The sequence below is a fragment of the Corvus moneduloides genome, chromosome Z (assembly GCF_009650955.1).
Source record: "Corvus moneduloides isolate bCorMon1 chromosome Z, bCorMon1.pri, whole genome shotgun sequence".
NCBI lineage: Eukaryota > Metazoa > Chordata > Aves > Passeriformes > Corvidae > Corvus > Corvus moneduloides.
The window spans coordinates 32,347,999-32,366,444 of NC_045511.1; the positions used below are offsets into that span (position 1 = coordinate 32,347,999).

Consider the following 18,446-nt stretch of genomic DNA (forward strand, 5'->3'; position numbering starts at 1 on the left):
AAATTATGCTGTGACATTTTGTCTGAAGTACTACCCTCTGTAGACAAAAATCTCGGACTTCACAGGGATGGGAGTTTTGCAGCTCAACCTTTATCTGTAGAATATAGGTCTGGTCTTACACTGGAAAAGAACAAAACCTGCACAGCCTTCAAAGTTGTCAGTGGGTTTCTGTTAAATAAGACAGCCTGAAATCTATCCATGCTCTTCTTGCAGAGCCAAATTTATAAGTCAAATGAGCACAAGCTACTCTAGTTGAAAATCTCAGAGGATATATTCTGTCCTGACTTGCATGATGATGACCTCTGGCAAAAGAATGCCATTACTTCCATTGATATTCATTACACTTTCTCCAGACTGAACTGAACCATGAAGGGTAAAGATGCAGAGATAAACAACGAGACCACCCTACCATGTCCAGCTGTGGTAAGAATTTGGCCACTACCATTCCTGATAGAAATAAACACTGTCTTGTTTCAGTGAGTCAAAGTGCAGGAATGGGTCTGGCAAAATATCTGTAGCACACAAGCTGTCCAGAGACCTGTAGAGCCACAAGAAAAGACCCATTTCAGTGGACCTGCATAAATGAAAATTGCCTGTTGTTTACTTTTGGCAGCTGGCAGCTGTTGCCAGACTTTTGAAAGTTCTTGGTGCTGCCCCTGTAGGTATGGTAGCTGTGCTTCAATGCACTGGGCTGGGGCTTTCTTGGGCAGCAGCAATGGGTTTTGTGCTTGCAGCCTAAGCTGATGGGGTCAAAGTGGCTTCTGATGGGATGGCAATGGTGTAGGATAAATGGGCATTGTGTATACTGCAAGGAAAAGATACAATAGTTATTAAACTGTGTAAAAAAATATTATCTTTCTGCTGCTATCATGATACCAATTTTGTCACAGAATGAAAAATGATAGATAAGGAAAGTAATCTGACCTGCTTCGCCTGAGGTGATGCTAATACCACCTCTTGCATTTCTCACAGTGCCCTGGCAGCAAGTCTGTTCCATTCATAACCTTTACTATCAAATCCAGTGCTGCAACATGCTCTTCAAAGTACCTGGAAAATTGTTGCCACTTTTCAAATAAGCAATGTGGAGTGGTCACTGCCTCAGTACTGTCTGTGTGAAAGAGAATCCCTCCACCATGATGATGGGCAAAAGTCAAGCTTAGATTTGGAGCTTAGGTTTAAAAGACAAGCTTAGGTATGAAGCCTGGGCTTTGTATCAGGATGCTTACCTACTAGTGGTGTCAGTTCATTTTAGGACGGCTAAATGATTTGCAACGGCATTGCTAGATCTCTGTGGCAGAGCAGGCATTCTTTCCTCAACATCAGATCTCCATACATGGGCTACTTACCTTCCCAATGTTAGTTTTCAACAATGCTTAATAATGATTACTGCTGCCGTGTATTTTGACAACAGACTCCACTTGACTTTTACTGAAAACTTCTGTTATTCAGCTGTACCCTGGGGATAAGCTGTTATATGACCTGGTGGACCTCCCTAGAAAACACATTCATATGGGACTCTTCATTTGAGAACATGGAGTTTGCTTCTCGTGTCAGCAGCTTTGTCACCCAAATATTATAGAATCATAGAACCATAAAATTATTTGAGTTGGAAGAGAGCTTAAAGATCACCTAGTTTCAACTCCACTGCCACAAGTAGGGACATCTTCCACTACACCAGGTTTCTCAAAACCCCTGGCCTTGAACACTGCCAGAGATGGGGCATCCACAGATTCCTGGGCAACCTGTTACAGTGCCTCACCTCCCCCACAGTAAAGGATTTTTTCCTAATATCTAATCTAAACCTACACTCTTTCAGTTTAAAACCATTCTCCCTTGTAAAAAATCCTTCTCCTGTTTTCCTGTCAGCCCACTTCAGGTACTGGAAGGCTGCTCTAAAGTGCCCCTGGAGCCTTCTGTTCAGCAGGCTGAACAGCCCCACCACTCTCAGCCTGTCATTGTGGGAGAGAAGAGGTGCTCCAGCATTCTGGTCATTCGTCCTGGTGGCCTCCTCTGGACTTGCTCCAGCAGGTCCCTGTCCTTCCTGTGCTGGGACCCCAGAGCTGGATGCAGTGTTCCAGGTGGGGTCTCACCAGGGCAGAGCAGAGCAGAGGGGCAGAATCCCCTCCCTCCCCTGCTGCCCACGCTGCTTTGGATGCAGCCCAGGACATGTTTGGCTCTCTGGGCTGTGAGTGCCCATGGCTGGGTCATGTCCAGCCTCTCACCCACCAGCACCTCCAAAGTCCTTCTCACAGGGTTGCTCTCAATCTATTTATCCCCCAGCCTGCAATATAAAAATATGAAGACAAGAGATTATCTCTGTTTTCAAAGGAAATTGAAGTGACAGTAAGTGTCCTGGTCAAGTTGTCAGAGGAAGCTTGAGGTCAAGTAGGAGCTTTCAACCATCTAGATCATGGTTAAAGTCCTTAAAAACATGGATAGATTTTTATCAAAGTGTTTCCCTTCTTAAGGTCTGCTGTGTAAAAGACAGAACTGTTTGGGGGTTTTGGTTTTTTTTTTTCCTGAATACCTAAAGACATTATGTACATGACTCTGTCAAGACACAAGATGCTATTTTGCATCGTGGCCTGTTTTCAGTAGCGTCTACCATCAGCTACAGCAGCAACTAAGTGTCATTACCTGTTCTGGTAAGCACTATTAGAATGAAAAGCTAGGACATCTACAGAGAAAGGTTTTATTTTTTTAATCTATGTGGTTTTTTAATTCATGTGTTATTGCAAACACATAAGAATACAGAATTCAAATTAGTACTTCAAATCCTCAGACCTTTTTTATAAATATGCACATATGATAAATAATATGTTATTTGAAAATAGGGGAATAACTACTTGCAGAAGCATGTTTGTATTCTGTCATCCACATTATCTCATCTTTTGAGAAACAAACAAAATTATCATAATTGTTCATTCCTTTCATGCCTTACCCTTGTCATTACCATCACCACCACTATTCACCTTAATGTTAGTGGTCTTGTCTGGTTTTGGCTCATTGCAAGCCTCCTCTGGTTGAAAATAAAATCTACTCTTCAGAATTTTTCAAACTCCTCTGCCTGAAATGTCATTTTCTGCTGCTCAGCATCATGCAAATAATATTGGAGATCTTCTCATACAGTGGATTATGCAGGCTTGTCACATTGCAAGAGTCTCAGTGAGAGGGAAAGTTTGCCTTAAGAACAAGGAGAAAATATTTGTCTTGATGGAAGGAGACAAAAGGACAGTTTATTTAAGAAAAGCTTTGTCTGAAAGGTTTCTTAATGAAGCTAGTTTTGTACAAATATAGCCAGGACAAAAATAAAGCAAAACAGTTTGTCATGTCCTTATCTATTCACAGTTCTTGATGAATATTATCACAGCTTTCATTTGGGCAATTCATGAATCATGGCCTAAGTGAATATGCTTGCATGTTATTCATTGTATTTGCCTTCTGAATAAAACCAGTTTAAAATATCCTGGGACTTTTTTCAACAGCAAAATCTGTTTTCCTAAGAATGTGACATTAGAGTCAGCCAGAGTGGATATTTTTTGTTTATTTTGCTTTTTGTGGTAATCAGGAGTTCCCATCTTGCATATTTGCTGTTTTGAGAGGCCTGCTGGCCCTGCTGAGCTGCCATTGAAGCGAGTGGGAATGCTAGAAGAAACTTGCACTCCTTGATGAATATACCATGGCAGCTCTATGGAACAGAGGCTTCCAGTAATGGAAGCCAGAGCTGATATTGATACAAAAACTGCAACTGTATGTGCTGGTTACAGAGAAAAGGCGGTGGAGCTTTTAGAGCTGTTTAATTCCATACCACCTATATCGTCGGTGGGGACAAGGTTTCATCAGGAAGAGCCAAGTGCCAGAAATTCACCATCTTGCCTGGCTCTCTCCAGAGAGAAGGTGCTGGGATCAGCTGGCAGCCCCAGCTCCCTCTTTGGCACCACTCCTCCCTCCATTCCTTCAAGCCCATCAAAGTGTGTGCTCCCAGGACTGAGTCAAGCTGGGTGAACATGGCTGAACACAGCCGAGCACACCGGTCCAGAAAAATAGCAGGCAGCACAACACAGATAATCTGGCTCCCAAGGGAGTTGCTTTGTTCCGTTTCTTCATGGTTTGTTTTGGGGTTTTTTCAGACTTGGGGTCGAGGAAGGATGTTAAGCCATGTGAGCTCTTCTCGCCATATTGCCTTTTTCTGCAGACCACGTGGGCAATGCTGCTTTTGGGAAGTCTTTTTTTTTTTTTTTGTTACGAGTGGTGAATAACTTTTTGTGGGTCCCTCTCTCTTTTATATACTTTTTTTCCATTAATACTGCACTGGCTATCATGAATTTAGTAAGTTTTTATTCCAATTTGTATTTTCTCCTCATTGTTCCTCCGTTATTGGAATGGGTGAGGTAAAAGAGAGGGGAATGTTTGGAGTTTAGTTCCCTGCTGGTTGTTAAAACCAGCACACCACAGTAAGTAAGTGCTGCAAGGAAATTAAGGGTAAATCCAGCATCCCACTTTACACAAGTACCATCTGTTAAGACTGGGATATCTTCAAAACAGCATTATTGTCAACCTCTCTGAGTATACCGTGGTGATCATTAGCAACTTGTAATTTAACTGATCAGGTGAGGATCTTAAGATGGCAAGATGGAACTGCCTCAAGAACAATGTCATTCTGGTTTGCCTCATTAAAAAGTTTAAATATCAAGTTTGATTCTGGTGACTTCTTTTCCTTCTTGGCCCCTTATATGTAATAACTTGGTTTAATAAGTTGGATGAAGGTTTCTGTCACTGGGTCTTGTTAGTATCACCTTGTTGAAATACACAGACCACAGTAAGGCTTGTCAGGCAAGGAATAACTCTATTTTCTCAACCTACAGGCATTTCCTAAAAGATCATCAGGTAATTCATCCAGAAGCAAGTGAGCTGCTCTGACATGAGAGGATACAAGGGGCTAACATGAGTAGATGCAATGCAAAAACATCAAAATACAGAAACAAAACTTTCGAAGAGGGAAATGCAAGTTTAACCATCAAATTTCAAAGTTACACTTTAATGCACAAATTCTTTTCTTCCAAATGAGTTGCATTTCAGATTATTACACAGCTAATTGAGAGGAAAGTATTATCCTGCTATTCTCCACTCATTTTTTTAACAGTCAAAGAAGTTGTGAAAGGTTTGAACTGAGTTGTCAAGATTCTGACCACCCCTACTTCTGAGGCTTTGCTCTGCATTTTAAGGACTACATCATATTGAACCATGATAGGCAAGAGGTGACAAATCACAGTAGGGAAGATATTACCTGCTACAATACTTATCCTTTTTTCATTTGCAGCTGCTACCTTATTATTCAAGAAGTGATCATGCATGGCTGGAAGGGAGGATACAGACCTCAAGGCTTACAGTTGCCATTCCCTGTGGCCTAGCACACTGAAGGTACATCTGCAAGCAGACAGAACAGATATGAGAGCCCTCTTCAGTAGGGAATAATACCCACAGACATGCAAAAAAAACAAGCTAGGGGAAACACACTAAGTGTGCCTAGGATTATCATACGTACTGATATACTACCAACTTCAATATAACATTAAGAACAATGATTTTTCTCCTGTGCTTTACATTTCCCTGATGAGACCCAGGTTGTGAAAGGAGTCCTGCTGCTGTTATCACACAAATTATTCCTGGTGTACAGAATTTTTAGAGTTGCTCTGTGGGGTATGCCCAGCCCCTGCCCTGGAGGGATCTCTGCTGAGATAAGAGATTTTTCACTCGCCCAGCAGGACTCCCTGGAAAGGCAACCACTTCTGTGGTCACGGTGAGAAAAGACAGACCCACAATCCTTTGGGAGACCCTATGCAGATCCTTCGTAGCCCATTGGTCTTTACCCATCTCAGATCCTCTGTAACCCATTGGTCCTCACCCATCCACTGTATCCCTATAAAAGCAAGCTCTCTGGGGCCCTGGAGGGAGAGGGTTCTCGTCCCTGGCTTTCCCCTTTGCTGGAGGGGACCCACAATAAAGCTCCCTTCGTGCGGAACCAACCACACGAGCCTCTCGTCTCTCTCTCTGGTCTGGCCTGGAGGCTGCCCTGCAGAGCTGAGCTGGAATCACGAGCTGATATCACTAAAGAGCTGACAGCCTCTGCAAGGGCCCTCCTGCCAGCAGCTGAGGGAAGACACCGGGCCTCGGGAAGGCGATTCCTTTCGGGACCATCTCCCCGGACCGGTCATCTCTTCCTGGGTCAGAGCCGCTGACCCCCCTCACCAGCTGTAATATTGGTCAATCTCTCTTGATGGCATCAGCTTTAAATGGACACCACAGTTAGGTCTGTACACCTATATGGGAGTCACTTACATTAGCCAATATGTGGGAAATCAAGCCTGTGATTTAAGAGAAATGAAGATTTCTGCTTCATTCTCTAGCTCAGCAGGCAGATGATCACTTGGTTTGACAGACCAAGGAGCTGAGCTGCAGTGAATTACTAGCACCTCTTCCAGCAGGAGCTCATTGTTAGGTGAGCTTGGCTCAAGTACAAAGCCATGCTCTTCAGCTGTGGGTATAGCCTGCTCCCCCATTGTCCTAATTTTGGCCAGGAGTTGGAGGTTATTCTACACCTCCTCGGGTCATTGCTGGGGCAGAGGAAAGGGACTCTCTGGACTTCTGAGAAGAAGTGTGTGGGTTTCAGTTGAACAAACTTGGTAGGCTGAGGGAAGCCTTCTTTGTTTCATTGTCTCGGGATCCCTGGTAGGCATTTTTGCATGTGAATCACCTTCTCTTTTGTAGGCTCTTTTTATTACTTTTATTGCTGTTATTTTTTGCTTTCTCGTCTCATTGCTGTTTCCAGTAAATTGTTCTTACTTAAACCTGTTACCTTCACCTTTTTACCTCCAATTCTCTTCTCTATCTTGCTGGAGTAGAAAGGGGGAAGGGAAGCAAGTGAGAAGTATGTGAATCCTTGTTGAAGATGCCATAGCTCAGGAGGAAAGTTCTACCATCTCCTTATGGTTTCCATGCTGGAGCTACGATTTCAGATGGTGAGAACAGAGGAGACAACAAGAGGATAGAAACAGAATGAGTCTAAACAAACACAAAAATATTTTTGTAAAGGACTCTCCTCTTTTAAAATATTTCATCACAGAATCACAGAATAGGCTGAGTTGGAAGGGGCCCTCAAGGATCATCAACTCCTGGCTCTGCAGAGCACCATCCCCAAGATTCACATCATGTGCCCAAGAGTACTGTCCAAACGCTTCTTGAACTCTGTCGGGCTTGGCACTGTGACTGCTTCCCTGGGTAGCCTGTTCCAATGCCCAACCACCCTCTGGTTGTGTTTTGGCCGCACAAATTTTCTCCCTACAGCAGTGAGCAGCATATCTATCTTCTTCCCATGTCACCTGAACTTGCTTCCACTGGGCATACTCCTTCCTTTTTTGCCTTATCCAAGACACTGGATCACTTTTCTTTATGAAGAAAGTAATTCACAGTCCAGTTCTGAATCTTAGTCTTGGGAAACTCAGCTTCTCCTGTTGGTATTTTACACAAGTTTCTTCATTATGCAATGAAGACCAAAAAAAAAAAAAAAATTATGTTTTTTAATTAGAGGCGGCATTTAATTCTATTTACAGTTTTTGACACTGACTCAAACACTTTCAAGGAAACAATGGTCTATTTACTGACAGAAAGAGGGGCTTTTATCCGAGCAACATTTCTCCAATTAATATAAAAGCGTGCTCAAACTTTTAGTCCAGTATCATTAAAAAGAGATTTGCAAATGTTAAAGACACTTAACTGGAGATTGGTGTTATTTTCCTTTGTGCAATTCTTGTGTTTGTCTCCTCAGGGCTGTGTGCATGTATGTGAGCATTTGTCTTTCCAAAAGAAAGAGTTCAAAAATATAAACAACAGGGCCTAAGGATATTTGTGTTTAGAACAAAAGGGTTTGTGGCACAGTTTCTACTTACGTAACTCAGCAGCTGGCAGGAGTTCAGCAATAAGATGAATTCCCAGTTCTCTTTGAAATCACTTGCTTTTTCAGGTAAGGTACCTTACTGGAATTGGACCTGAATCCAATAACCACTCCATATGGTTTTGTCATAAAGATTTGACAATGTTCGATAATAAAGCACATAAGTATTACACTGTTTTACCCAGGATCTCATTAATCTGAATGGGAACTATATATTTAAATATCTTTGGACATCTGAACCTGGAGCACGAGCCTCCATTGTAATATGTTGTTCTAAGTGTTCAGTCACAGAGAGATGGCTGCGTTTTTGTAAATCATGTTCTCCAGGGGCTTACAGGGCTTGTTTTATCAATTTTAAAACTAATTACAGTTCCTCTGACAAATTTCAGGTTCCATTCAATACCTATAAAACAAAGAACATCTGTGTGAAGCATGGGACTGGTTAGACATCATTTTTGCAGTCCCTGAAGGTGGCAGCTTGTCTTCCCTATAGTGTATAGGAGAAAGATCTAACTACAGCCATTTTCTGGCAGCAGCTTAGCATCATCAGCCCACTTCCTATGCATCTCAGCAAGCCCTAGGAAATACATAACCATCACCCCTTTGGACAAGGCAAATATGGTAATACAGCAACTTTCCTTATTCTCTCCAGGAGACTGGACAACCATTTCTTAAAGTGCGAAGGTACTGACCTCTCTCAGAAGGAGCACAGTGTCTGTTTGTATTCTGTGGGGACCCAAATTCACCATTCCTTCCCACCTGGAAAAGAACCTGATGGTCCATGATTACCATTTGAACACAGACACCTGAAAAGGGGAAGTTAAGCAAAGACATGGTGAACAGATGAAGCCAGGACTGCTCCTCTAATGGCATCAGCAACACCATTCTCATTCTGGCAGCTTTTCTGGAGGCTGGCAGGATGGACTGGACGAAGTTCACCAGCTGTGCCATAAGGATTTGGTAGCTGGCGTGCTGGTAGCATGCCCTGCTCATGATCCAGGAGGGGTCCTGCCTAGCCATGAAGGAATGATGTGCCTTGATATCCAAGTATAACAAGTCCAGCAAGGATCTGTGAAGCTTGTTAATGGAAAAAGAGATACAGTTGATAAGCAGAGGGCCTGGGATTCCGACAAAGCTGTACTGCTGCTGTTCAACAAATTATATGCTACCTGGACAGTTGAAAAGGAACTGTGTGCATTTCTGGCGTGCACAAGAGGGGGTTAAAATAAACCAAATTATATCAAGTTTTCAGAGGGCATGCTTACCCCGTCACTAATCATGGCCTAGTGCCTGTTGCACCATTGTCATCTACAGCTGCACCATGATAGACTTTAGCACTTAGGAACACAGCTGCCTTCAGAAGAATTTATCTGTGAGCTTTTGGGAAGTGCTCCCGACATTTCTTCTGGATGCACATTACTTTCCCAGGTACAGGATAGCACCAGATAACCTGAGATAAGTAGAGATACTTCTGGAATCTGTGCCCCTGTCAGTATGAAATATATATGTAAGAGACCATCTGAGCTTAGAAACAACCAGAAAAACAAAAACAAGCCAGTCAAACCACGCAAGGGAAAGCCCTTGCACAGGTAAAGGAATGAAAATCACTGGATTGAAGACCAAAATTAATATTGCAGATTTCAGTGGTCATAATTCCTTAATTTAATACAACAGCAAAACTGCCAGGAAATGCAGTCATATTTTGGCACTGAACCAGTCTCTCACACACTATTTCATATGCTGTCAGTACAGAAAGAACTACTCTGAGTCAAAGGGCTAATTGCAAGCAAAAGCTGACAAGAGAAGGGAGAGGGTAGCAGTAAGCAGTAGATTTCTGGCTGAAAGAAGACAAGTTATGATATTCTCCTGTTTGCTCTCTTTCAACAGAAAGGAGCTGGAATGCTTTGAAGAGGATAGAAAGGCAACTGGTCTAAAAGTGATAGGAAAAGAAGTGTCTCCCCATACTGCACTTTGTTAACCTGTGGAATTAGCTGCTGAAACATCTCCCTGAGGCTGACCAGAAAGACAGATTAAATACCATAAAAAATCTGAAATATTTCTACATATAATTTTAAAAAAATCCACGAACAACCACATGTAATTACATGAGAGACGACAAAGACTACTTATGAGAAGAATAAAACCACATCTGCCTTGGAATATAAACTGACATTCTAAGTTGGAGACAGAAATTTCTTTTCATATTTGGTCATTGTTTACTGTGAGGTTTCTTGCACTTTTAGCTGAAGCAACATCTCTAGTCACAGTCAGACATGAAAATTTCGGCTAAAAATAATATTAATACCAGCAATTCAGTCTGATCTTCATCTGTTTCACTGAATTTATCCTCCAGTACAAAAATTCTAAAAAGTAAAAGTACTGCTCACATTTTCCTCAAGGCTAAACATTCTTCCCTAAAAAAACAATCAAGCATAGTCAGCTCAAGTCAGCATTAGGGCAGTAGTTGTTTTTTTTTTTTTTATGATAGTCACCTTAAATCTTATAGAAGAAGAGAATGGTATCATAATGTTTCCTTAAAAGATATATGAAGCCCTAAAATAAGGATCTTAGGCTCAGTGTCTACATGAAAAACTGAAGTCATTTAACTGAGTAAGTTTGATCTTGCTATATCTGTACCAGTTCTTATTGTGCTTGCAGAGGCTGTCAATTAGCTGAACTTTGTTTACTAAATAAACAAGAATAATTAATACGATTACAAACCTAACATTAAATCAGTTTTGGTTACCTACTGATATTAACACCTGCACAGTTTTATCTTCTCAGCTGAGATGTTGTTGAACTGAGTCAGCCAACATATATTTTCTTTGCCTTTTGCAGTTTGAGGTAACGTATCAATATATGACTGCAGTCATGAGCCATTTCAATCATGAAGTAAAAAGCACATGGTTCAGCCAAAACATGATTTCAGGGCTTCAGGTTTCAGAACAGCTTCTTTTCAATTAGCTCTGTCTAACAGGGGAATAAAGTTTTCCTGTGATACATTGATAAACAACTCAAGCATAAGATAGGGATGAATGTTTTCTTCTTTAGAACGAGAAGATTGTGGAAAAGATGCTTCCCTTAATATGCTAGCTATTCTCTTTTGAGGCAGCCTAGGCACAGTTAGGTCTCCTTGTTGCAAGGGCACACAGCAGGCTCATGTCCAGCTTACTGTCCACCTGGCCCCTGCTGGTGCTAATTCTGCTTGGTAAGCACATGAGTGTATTACTCTAAACTAAGCATTCTTACCCATAGTCCCATTCGGGCAACTAAATTGACGATCATCTGTGTCACCAAAAAAAAAAGAGGTTGAGGACAGCAGGAAAAATGAAAAGGTGATACACTGCAATAGCTGGCAAATTCAGTCAGTAATTCTACAACATGGAGTTCAGACAGACCAACGACAGTTTAGGCAATTGCTATGCAAGTTCTTATCCCTGGACAAATTGTAGAGATTTCCTTCTTATTCTGGAAAGCAGAATGATAGATGGGAGGATGCATTTCATTTCAGCCCAATTGCAAGAGAACTATAGAAAGATGTGGGATCACCCAAGGAAATACAGTCTCCTGCTAGTCTGGAATGTCATATTGCAGAAAAGCTAAGTTGGTCAGAGGAATTGTGCCCTGTTTCTATCTGGAAAGGAAGATTAGACAAATAGGTCAAGGTGGCCATTTTGTTTTTCCTCACTTATTTTTCTTGGGATAAGTTGAACACAACCAGGTGAGGTAGAGCTGCTGGCCCAGTCCAACTGGGAGGATCTCAGAAGCAGCCCTGAGATCTTCTGGTACCCTTTATATAGGTCTGAAATGCCTCCCCTTCCCTTTCTTCTCCAACACACCTAAACACGCAGCAGCAGCTGCATGTTCAACTCACTCCCTGCAGCTGGCAGGACTCGTGTCCCTGTCCCTTTTTCTGCAGTGTCCCTGAGCTGTGGAAAGGGAGACAAGAAAGTACCTAACACTAAGAAGCAAATTTGCATGAGCATAAATCTGCGTGCTACATTTGGGCAACCTTTCATGTGGTAGTAAAGATCCGTAAGGCAAAACTGGGTTTGTACTATCTTTGGGTTACTGCTGAGGATGAAAAAGCAAGGCCAGTACTTCTTGCCAGTGCAGATTCCAGAGGTCCACTGCTTAAAAGAAAACAAGATACCTATCACCATTTTGCACAACACAATCTTAATTGCCTTCATGCTAGTCATACCCATGAACACATCTAATTTATCTAATTTTTCTTTGATCTTATGTAGATTTCATGCGTGATTTTTGATTGGAGATTGGATCACAAAGTCTTTATAGTCTTCAGATTAGATTAGATTTTACCAGTTTTCCTTATATTCCATAAATATCTTTAGGTCATAGATTCACTAGGGTTGGGGACCTCTGGAGCTCATCTAGAATGGGTTCCACAGGATCATGTCCAGACAAGTCTTGAACATGTCTAGAGGAGGAGACTCCAAACCTCTCTGGACAACTTCTTCCAGTGCTCTGTCACCTTCAAAGTGAAGACGTTCTCCCTCATAAAGGTGGAACTTTGTGTGGAAGTTTGTGTTCATTGTCCCTTGTTCTGTCAGTTGGCACCAGTGGAAAGAGCCTGGCTCCATCCTCTTCAGATACTTGCATGCATTGATAAGGTCTCTTCTCAGCCGTCTCCTCTTGAGGCTGAACAGGCCCAGCTCCCTCAGCCTTTCCTCTTTAGAGAGATGCTCCAGTCACCTCATCATCTTTTTTGCCCTCCACTGGCCGTGCTCCAGGAACTCACGTGTGTCTTCTACTGAAGAGCCCAGACCTGGACACAGCACTCCAGATGTGCCTCACCAGGGCTGAGTAGAGGGTCAGGATCCCCTCACTCAGCCTCCTAGCAATGCTCTTCCCCATGTACACCAGGATCCCATCGGCCTTCTTGGCCCCCTTCTTGGCCTGCTGGCTCACAGACAGCTTGTTGTCCACCAGGACCCCCAGGTCCTTCTCCCCAGAGCTGCTTTCCAGCAGGTCAGCCCCCAGCCTGTGCTGGTGCCTGGGGTTATTCCTCCCCAGGTGCAGGACCCTGCGCTTGCCTCTGTTGAATTTCAGGTGTTTCTTCTCTGCCCAACTCTCCAGCCTGTCCAGGTCTCACCGAATGGCAGCACAGCCCTCTGGGGTGTTGGTCACTCCTCCCGGCTTTGTGTTGTCAGGGAACTCACTGAGGGTACACTCTGTTCCTGCCTCCAGGTCATTGATGAGTAAGTTGAACAAGACTGAACCCAGCACTGACCCCTGAGGAATGCCACCAGCTACAAGCCTCCAGCTACCCCCTGTGCCACTGGTCACAGCCCTCTGAACTCTGTCATTCAGCCAGTTCTCAATTCACCTCACTGTCCTCTCAGCTAACCCACACTTCCTGAGATACCTATGAGCATGTAGGGGAAACAGTGTCAAAAGCCTTGCTGAAGTCAACATGTCTCCACTCTTCACTTCTCCCCACTCCATGAAAACCTATGTAGTTTTGACAAAGCCTTCATTCAGAGACATTTTCTTGGTTTGATACCAAATTAGAAAAAACTCATAAGAAACATTTGGAATTGTTTGGTAGCTGCTTTTGTACTGCACATTTCTATTCCTGTCCAGCTCTATACTGCTCCAAAGGATTTCTCATGCCTTGATCTGTATAGATATTCAGGTCACAAGCTATGTCCTTCTTTTGCCATTCACTGTTGTGAAATACTTCTCTTTCCTGGAGAAAATGACATTCAGATAGTGCCACCGTACCTACCTTAGTGAAATTAACCTATCAACATATTGGTGGTGGTGGTGGTATGTCTGATGATTTATAGTTCTTACAATTATAATTAATAACAATAACTAATTGCTACTAACAGCTGCTTACCAAGTTGGTTCACTTTGGATTTGCATGGAAGGGAGATCTGAACCCATGCCTAGTCCTTGATTATAAATTTTCATTTTAGTCTCTAGCATGATAAGCCACCACTTGCAAGGTGGAAGCTTTCTGGCTGGCAAGTGAGAAACTGGGCTAGAAGGACATGCTACACTTGTGAGAGGAATACACAGCCTGCTCACACAACCGTAGCCAAAACCTCATGAGTTCAAAATGAATTAGTGCATGGGGAGTTGTTGATTCCTGTCCCCAAACTACAGTTGACTAAGGGCTTCGACAATCCCAAATTGCATTCCAGAGTAAAAAAACCTGCACATAGTATCTATGTCTGCTGGGCAATGTTACACAAAGCACTATACGTCTGCAGCAGCTACACAATCTGAAAGCAGGCATTTGCAAACCCCACTGCTTTATATGTTCCTCATAAGTGGGAAAGAAAAAATACATAACCATTTCAAACAGCTTAATATTTTTAGACAATCAAGTTTTTCTTTCAAGGTTCAATTGGAATTCTACTCCTGTACATTACAGCAGCTTCTTTCTGACACTTCTGTTAAAATCCAAAGACAGCTCCTATACAAGAATAATTTCAGCTTCTGAGTTACAGATATTTTGTCTACGCAGTAGAGCAATGAATCAAAGTATTTAAATTCAGACTGCTGTAATATTTCGCAGTCCTGCCAGAGACAGAAACACAGTAGCCAAACTGTAAACAGCCCTGTTTCCTTGCAGTCCTGTCAAACGTCATGCAAGCTCTTACATCTTTCTTTAGCACTGAAGCCCATAGAACATACCACAAATGTAAACCTAAGTTGTGCATACGCATTTTCAGGACTGAAACTTGGCAATTTAACTTCAAACGTGCATGTATTTTAGCTGAGTTCTTGAGCATCATGGTGTAGCAATTCTCAATTTTTTTTTTCCTTCAAAGGAAAACAAAGATCCATTTTATTTTTCCTTTTTTTTTTTTTCTTTTTTTAAGTTACACAAAGAAGATGTAGCAACACCAGGCTATCTGGAAATCTGGGCCAGGAAAATCTATTGGACAGTTTAACTGATTTCTGAATTGCACTCCTTCAGATTATTACTATTAATATTATTGCTATTATTATTATTATTATATTAGTTTCTCTAAGCAGGTAGCCAAATGGGGATATTCACAAGTTTATTTTCAGATATTCTCAAGAGCACAGATATCTCGTGGAATATTTTTAACCTGGAAATGAAAACTCTTACTGATAGATTTTACCTCACTGTAACACTAGTTACAGAAAAAATATGGCAGAAAACTTTGCCTGATAAACTTAATTATAGGCTTTGTCTGAGAAGAAAATCTTTTTTGTATCACCTCCCTGAATTTTTGCTACTGCTCACAGGAAGGGCTACCCCAGTGTGCCTTACCCATGGATAGAAACAAATCTCTGTGTAACAGAATATGGCTTGATTAAACTCTACTTACCTGCAGCTAAGTAGTTATGTCTTCCTACAAGCAGTCTTCAATCTCTGACTTGATAACTGCGTGAAAAATAACAATATTATTCTTCCTCTCATCTGTGCTTTCAGAAAAGTATAGCCTATTATTACTTCCAGCACTATTCATCCCTGCAGCAATTGAGTTCCACACTCCAGTCTCAGGCAGTACCAGGTTATGTCTGAATCACATGTGTTTACTTACAAAGAGCTCCAGATGCTTGCATTGTCAAGAGCACTATCCCCAATTTAAGCTCTGCACTACAGACCAGCCAGAAATTATTTAGGTTTTGCCCGCTCTTCAGTGTTTCATCAGTTGCATTATCAGTCACACACACGTCATTATGACTCAAAAGTGTCTCCCACTCAGAACCAAAACTCCTTTAGAAGAAACACAGGAAAACAAACATGATCTAAACAAATCTGAACAAGGATCTCTCTGCATGTGTTAGGGAAAACCATGAAGAAAGGGTATGTCACACTTTCATGTGAAAGCTGAGCAAAACACATTCTAGCAAAACTTCCAGCACGGATACACATTATATGTTAGGAATCCTTTTTATCTCAATGAAACAGGCTGATTTTGCAGGTAGTGTTTTCAGCTGACATTTTTCCCACTCAAGATGTAAAAACAAGTTACATTATTTTGCTACAGTGGCTGTCAACATCAGAATATTTTCTCACTTTTGTTCTGAATTCTCCCGAAATTTTGAATGCTTTTAACTAGAAAGTGCCGGTCCTTTTTTAAGTTATAACCTGGTCTTTATCATTCTCTAAATTGGCCTTTTCATGGAGTTTTGCAGAACTATAGAGAGAATGACATAAGAGCTTGACAGGTCAGTATAATTAGTTTATGTGGATAAGCTTAAATTGGATTTCCCCATTGCCATTGTTGGTCCAGTAATATTCATGGGAGGAGATTCTTTGTACTAGACTCAGTTCAGACTGACCAGCATCCTGAGCACTGTGGCTGCATTCAAACACCTGAAAAATAGGCATCAACATTAAACTAAGAGTGAAGGCTCTGGACTTCCTTGCTAAGGGACATGATTAGAGGGCCATGTTTCTTTTATGGTTTTTCTCAAATCCCTTAAAGCCCCATGAGTGGACCACAGTACAAAAGCACCCAGGCAGATATCTAGCCATGCCAGTGTCATCATGGTCGCACTCTCACATGGCTCTGCTGTTTGCAGAATTACAGGGTTGTGAGTTAGTGCCTCTGCACTGTTTATCCTCCTTGAAGAGACGGCGTGATGCGGAAGCACAGTCTTGGTGTACTCTGGAGGTATGCCCCTGCCAAGGGATCACCCCTCACATCAAGAAGTATGGAACAGGTTAAGTGACCGCATTTTCACCCTTAAATACTCTTTGTAGGAGATAGGATCATAGAATCGCAGAGTGATTTGGATTTGAAGGGACCTTAAAGATCATCTAGTTCCAACACCTCCTGCCAGGGGCAGGGACACCTTCCATCAGATCAAGTTGGTCAGTTTTTATTCCATCCTGTGCCAAAATGGTTTGACCAAAGCACAGACTAATCTGTCATGAAGAGCAGAATTGCTAGCATCAGATCTGTGTAGAAAAAAAGTGGAAAGCAGTGCTTTATTTGGAGAGTGTAAGAGGAAGTGATTAAACAAAACGTCTCTTGAATGTAATGTAAAATTACCCTGCAGTCTTGGCCAGGACATTTGGTCTGTTTAGTAAAATAGAATCAGATTCTTTTCACTTTGTTCAAGTGTGGATGAGCTGCCTTCTCTCTTCAAAAAGCCCAGTGCATCCTAGGAGCTAGGATTTGTTCCCCTCCCTGTGGACAGTGATGGACACTGCACCTATTATTTTTGCAGGGCAGAAATGTGTCTTTTGGTGAATAACAAACCCAAAAAGAATCCCATCTGTTCATTTTTTTAAATCCATCACTTTATTAATAGCACTATATAGAAAACATTTTTCCCGTGGTTATGAAAAGAGATTTAAAACTTGACAAGGAATACAAAATAGCTCCATTTCATTTTCCAGGAAACAGAAAGTATTTCAAGTTCTAAGTTCACTGGGATTGTCAGTCATCTCTTTTTTGCTCTTTGAGTCTGCATGCATTGACATGGACAGCATCATCTCCCTCTTAGTCTTCTCTTCTTTGTCTCTCTAATGTGCCAAAGGTTGACAGGAGCCAGAAAACAGGGTTCAAGAATGCAACCTGGTCCTTTGGTGCCAGCACAGCTCTGAAAATATAGAAGACGACCCCGATGCAAGTGTCTTACTCTGTATAGCATATGTATTGCCAAGGAAACACTCAAGTCCCATGGGAATAACTATGAACAAGAACAGAGTCTGGCCTAGTTTATGTCAATCTGTGCATGAATGTTTTGCTCCTAGAATAACAAGGGGAAGATGACAAATCTTTCCAGCAGTTATACCAATTCCTTGCAATAATCTGGAGATCTGAATGCTGTGGTTACAACACAACAGCCCAACAGTAAACTACTAGACCCATGCCCCGTTAAGGAACAGGCTTTCCTGACTAATACACATCTCTCTGGGGCAAGATAAAGAGAGACGGCACTTTTAATTCACCAAGTCAGCTATCCCCTTGGAAACACTAGGACACACTACTATCACAGATGGAAGACTCACCCCGAAAATGCAGGATGAGGACATTGGTGCTCTCTGCTGCTGCAAAGATGAAGTGTATGAGCTCAATCCCATGAAAATCCTTATCACCACTAAGAGAGGCAGCCACATCTCATGCTGCAGCCTACAGCAATTCAGTAGACTTTCCTTGTGCTGAGTGAAGGATACATGCAGGTTTACAATAGCTCGAGTCTGACGGATTTTAAGTATGTTTTTTTAATGATATATTTCAGCTGATATGTTCTTAGACCTGGCTGACTGTTCTGTTGCATAAATGTTTATGCCAGCAGAAGCAGAAGAGTGGGAACTGGAATACTGGGGTGGGACTTTCCTTTTGATCACCAGTGCAGGCATACAAAATTTTAAAGTGACAGAAAACCACCAGGGGTTTTTTAGGGAAAGCAACACACAGAAAAGAAAATATCTTCTTAATATATATAACCTTGAAAATCAGACCATGCCCCTGAGATTCCTAAATGTAAGCTAAGTTCTTCAGAAAACCACTTCCCTTTTCTTTTCCAT

At 41.9% G+C, this 18,446-nt stretch overlaps 1 long non-coding RNA gene across 1 annotated transcript in view; it reads right to left on the reverse strand.

Annotated features, from left to right (window-relative positions):
- The window catches only part of LOC116438633, a 33,582-nt gene extending 18,014 nt beyond the window's left edge, over positions 1-15,568 (reverse strand). The window contains exons 1-2 of the long non-coding RNA XR_004237856.1: positions 15,502-15,568; positions 15,286-15,341 (exon numbers count right to left, since the gene is read on the reverse strand). This is a non-coding gene — a long non-coding RNA (uncharacterized LOC116438633). The remainder of the gene's footprint in view (positions 1-15,285; positions 15,342-15,501) is intronic.
- Positions 15,569-18,446: the final 2,878 nt, after the last annotated feature.